The following is a 4,997-nucleotide window of genomic DNA, read 5'->3' as shown; positions in this document are numbered from 1 at the left end:
ATCCAGAATGCCTGGTGCCTATTAAGTGATAGAAAGATCAATATTATTCAAAACAGCATGTTCCAAAACCCTTTAAGTTTTGCCATCGGGCACTTGTACTCACTGAAGAGGGGCAGGCAGAGACAGTGACAGGGAAAGTGAGAAATCACCCCCTCCAGGGATGGATGGCCAGGCTGCAATCCTTTCTCTTCTATTCTCTTCCTGAGATTTTGGGCACACATGCACATGCACCTCATGTGACCCTCAACCACCAGGTCTAGAATCTGAACTGTGGTCCATCCATGTGGGAGTCCAGCATCTTACTCACCACACCAGCTGCTGGTATCAATCCTTTAAGATTTTCAACCTTGGGACCAGCAGATGGTATAACGGTTACGTTGCTGGGCTCCCACGTAAGCAACTATGGTTCAAGTCCCAGACCCGGAGGCTTAACACTCATGCTGGGCACATGTGTATGTGTGTCAGAAATCCTGAGAGGAGACTTGAAGAGAAGGGATTGTGGCATGGCCATCCCTCTGGGATTTCTCACTTTCTGCCTCTCTGTCTCTCTAGTGAGTGCACATGCCTTAAAGAAAAAATCTCTGAAAAATGACTTTTAATCTTAATTCTGGAAATATTTACTCAGTACCTACTCTATCCATGCAGATGACTGAGCTTCAAATGAGTATTAGAGACCACTATGGAATCATATGATCAATGAAGCATTAAGAGTTGAGCTTGGAAGATCTGGGTGAGATTCGTAGGATGAGATTTCCGCAAAGAAAATTGATGTAAAGATATAAAATGGTCAAAGACCTAAAGATAAGATGGGACAACATATTTAGAAAGAAATATGGGGAAATCAGCCCATTCTACATTTTTTTTAGAGGTTTTTGCTACAGGGTGCGTGCACTCGCCAGACAGACAGAGAGAGACAGAGACAGAAAGGGAGAAATCACCCCCCCGGGGGATGGCCATGCCACAATCCCTTCTCCTCCATTCTCCTCTTGGGATCTTGGGCACGCACGCACACGCACCCAGTGCAAGTTTTAAGTCACCGGGTCTGGGATGCGAACCGCGGTCGACTACATGGGAGTCCAGTGACACAGCCATTACGCTAACTGCTGGTCCCCATTCTACATTTTTTTAAATGAACATACTTTTGGATATTTAATACTGACCTAAGTTGTAGAGAACTTGGAAAGAAATTGAAATACACATAATTCTGAGGCCAGGGCCAGCTGGTAGTAATGGTTGTTAAGGCAGATCCCACAAGGCTGACTATGTAGTTCAAGTACCAATCCAGTGGCTTAAAAAACTCTCCAGGGACATGGGCATACATGCCAAAAACCCAGAAGGAAAAATGGAGGAGAAAAGGTTACAGTGTGATCATCTCCGCTGGGGTGGTGCTTTTTCACCTTCTCTCTCTGTCTCTCTGCTTCTCTCCAGTGATCGCATGAGCCTCTCTGTGGCAAATTTAAAAAAAAAAAAAATTCTGAGGCCAAAACAACTGTTACTAGCTATTCTAAGTGATCAACTATTAGGATTAGCAATTCTAATAGTAAAGGATTAAATTGTGCTGAAAAGAAACATATTACTTATTGTTGTAAAAAAAATCATGTGACTGAGAGGTGGTCAGAGTCATCATCTATGAACAGGCTTCCTGAAGGCTCAGAGACTTTCAATAAAGAAATCGGAATCTGGACACGGACAGTTGGTATTAGAAGCAGAGAAGGCAGCTGTGATGGCGCAGCATTAACACAATGCTCAACACTGCTGAAGCTGCCTGAGGTCTCAGACCTTTGTAAATGCCAGATGCACACACAGCAATGCTCATGACTCTAGCTGGCTGGGGCTTGGGGTGGATAGTGACATAAAGACCCTACTGGGGTTGGGTGCCTCTTCTCTTTATCTCCTTCATGGAAGAAATGAATAAATAATTTTTTAAAATAAAACAAAAAATTGTAGAAGGCACACCCATGAAACATTGAAATAAGCATTCTCATTAGGTGACTATACATAATTTCTCTAAAAATGTGTATGATGCTTTACAAGCACAGCATTCTTTGACGAGAAATAACTTTGAGAGAAAGGAGCATTAGTGTACGTAATTTACTTAAGTTTTCAAGAAACATTTGTTAAACTTCTCAAGAGGATTTTTGATATTTGGCTTTTTGAGTTTTTTTGAATAGTATCACATAGAGGTGACAAGTGGTGAATTGAGTAACCCAATGTATCTCTTGCACTTGCTACATAATAGACTAATCCAGGACTGTCTCATAGCCTAAATGAGCTGGGTCTCACAAGGCCAACACAGTTTGAATCCCAGTCCTAGCAGCTTGAAAAACACACTGGGCACATGTGCATGCATGCCCAAAATCTCAAGAGGAAGGAAAAATTAGGTAGCTAATCTCAAAAGTTCAACTTAGAACAACAGCTTTTCATTGCCACAGTTTCTGTGGGTCAGGAACTGGGTGCTGATTGAGGGAGTGTATCTGGCTCGAGTTCTCACATAAGGTTGCAGTGAAGCATTGGTCAGGGTTGTAGTCTTCTAAAGGCTCAGCTGGCCTAAAAACTCCTTTCCTAAGCTCACTGGCAGATCTCAGGAGGCCACTCCCACCTTACCATCATGGGCCTCTTCATGATATTTGGCTTTTTGGGTTGCTGTGACACCAAACCACCCCACGGCAAGAACTTCCAGGGACAGCAGGAGATGGCACGCACAGGACAGAAGACACCGTGTCTTTGAAACCTAATCTCAGAAGTGACATTTCACTGCTCTTGATGTAGTCAATCCATTAAAAGTGAGTCCACCAGGTCCAGCACACACAGAAAGAAAATGTATAGGCAGGAACTCCAGGAGGTAGGTCATGGATGCATCTTAGTGAGGCCAGCCTCCATCTGTGACTTTCTTCTTCCAAAGCCTTATTCCAGCCAGGATGGGCTCTGGTACAGTTCTGGCTTAGAAGACATAAGCAGCAAGACTTCTCTTTGGAAACTTCAGCTTTGTTGAGTTAACAACGGGGTTATCACGAGAGATGGGAGTGGACAGTGGCCACAGTCCACCATGCAGAGAGAAGATATGCCCGGAGGATGAAAGAGAAATTTACTTATTTTCTTTCTTTCTACTGAGATATGTTCATGAAGGCCAAATATGCAGCAACTATCTCGCTGCCATGAGGAAAAAGGCCATAAAATTAAATTAATATTGGTCTAGGCAACCCTAAGCTACTGAACAAATGCCAGCAACCACTTAACTCTAAAATGCTTGCCTTGTGAGAAAAGTCTCTATTTAAGGCACCCTTTTTAGGTTTTCTGTTATTTGAAGTGGAAAAAGCACTCCTGATTTATGTATTAGGATACTACTTTATATTAGGCAGCAAACTTCAGGTCTCGATGAGACTTTGGAAAGGAAAAGTTACAACCTTGGATAGAACCCATATTAAACAAAAATGTTATATTCTGATTATTTATTGATAGTCATTCTTATAGGAGTTTCTTTCCTTTGTTTTCTCTCACAGTAAATTTGTAAGGTTAAAAAGCTTCCTCCACCTCTGAATGAATTGTCAGTCCATCTCTGATAAATGGATCCCACTCAGCTCCAAAATATTAATGAACAGAAATGAGCACATGAAATAAAACTGATTTAGCTATTGTCATAAATTACAGATGGTTATAAGTCTCTATTGCTTTTCTTTCAAGAGGCAGAATATATTTCCCATTCCCTCAACACTTGACTGGCACCTGTGCCTTTCTTTGACCGGAAGAATGTGGCAGAGGTGACATTGTACCAGTTCTGGACCTAAGCTTTAAGATCTAGCAGCTTCTGTTGTTGGATGATTTTCATTTAACTACTGGGCAAGAAACTTGGCTGGCTCATTCTATAATAGACGTATGGTTTTCAATGTGATGGCAAGATGGTGATGTAGTGGTATTGCAGTGTTCTGCCATGCTGGGCCCACATGGGTAGGTCTTGGGTTTGTGTCCCAAGGCCTTCCTGTACAGGGAGGCATGCTCACATGCATGTGAGCTGATATCTTAGCCACTAGCTATATCTGGCTCCTTACATTTAATTTAATTTAAAGTAAATAAAATTAAAAATTGATTTCCCCAGCCACAATAGTCACATTTCAAGTACTCAGTCAACACATGTAGCTACTGGCTTCAGTATTGGACAACGCATATATAGAACATTACCACCCGACACAGAAAAACACTTTCTTTGCAATATCCTGGAGTTACTTAGTAGAGCAAGAGAGGTAATTCTTGATCTTTTTTGTCATTGAACAAAAAACTGTGTTAACGAGTTTAATGCTTAGCATTTTCTCTTGGGCAAGTGCTGAGCATGGCTACCTCTGAACTGAGAAGAAAGCCCACTCTCATATTATGAAGCTGTAAAGGAGACCATGGGGTTATCATGAGAGATGGGAGTGGATAGTGGCCACAGTCCACCACACAGAGAGAAGTTATGCCTGGAGGATGAAAAAGAAACAGCGGAGCTTTTAAACAGAAGGAACACTAGAGGAATTTGACTGCGGTGTAAACTCCTTGCTTGTGTGGTCCCAGTACCTCTTGGGGAGAGTATCCTCAAAGTAATGTCAAAATGTCAGGGCACATCACACCTCTTCCAGGGTAATTTCCAGCTGCCGTCCCATGTCACAGAAAAATTATAAACCTTTCATATATATTTTTTTCCTTTTACAAATTGCACAGCGATATGTCAAAAGCATCTCCTTCTCTGCAATAAAAATAAAGTACTCTCTTAGGGCTATACCACTTCATAGCTTTCAAGATGTGGATTCAGTGCTTGGTGCCTGGAGCAGCCCTGAGGGCAGCTAGCCCAGAACCATGCCTCTCAGCTGCTGTTGGCACTTCCGTCCAGAGTAACAGAATACACGATGATGGGGTTTAAGCAAACCAGGGCCAGTAACGTCACTATACCCAGGATCTCTGCATAAAGTGGCTCGCGTGTGGATTTTCCAGATAAATGAAGAGCTTTCCTTCTTCAAACACCAACA

The sequence above is a fragment of the Tupaia chinensis genome, unplaced genomic scaffold, assembly GCF_000334495.1.
Source record: "Tupaia chinensis unplaced genomic scaffold, TupChi_1.0 Scaffold000634_1, whole genome shotgun sequence".
NCBI lineage: Eukaryota > Metazoa > Chordata > Mammalia > Scandentia > Tupaiidae > Tupaia > Tupaia belangeri.
The sequence above is the reverse complement of the archived record's forward strand: the minus strand, read 5'-3'. Positions refer to the sequence as shown.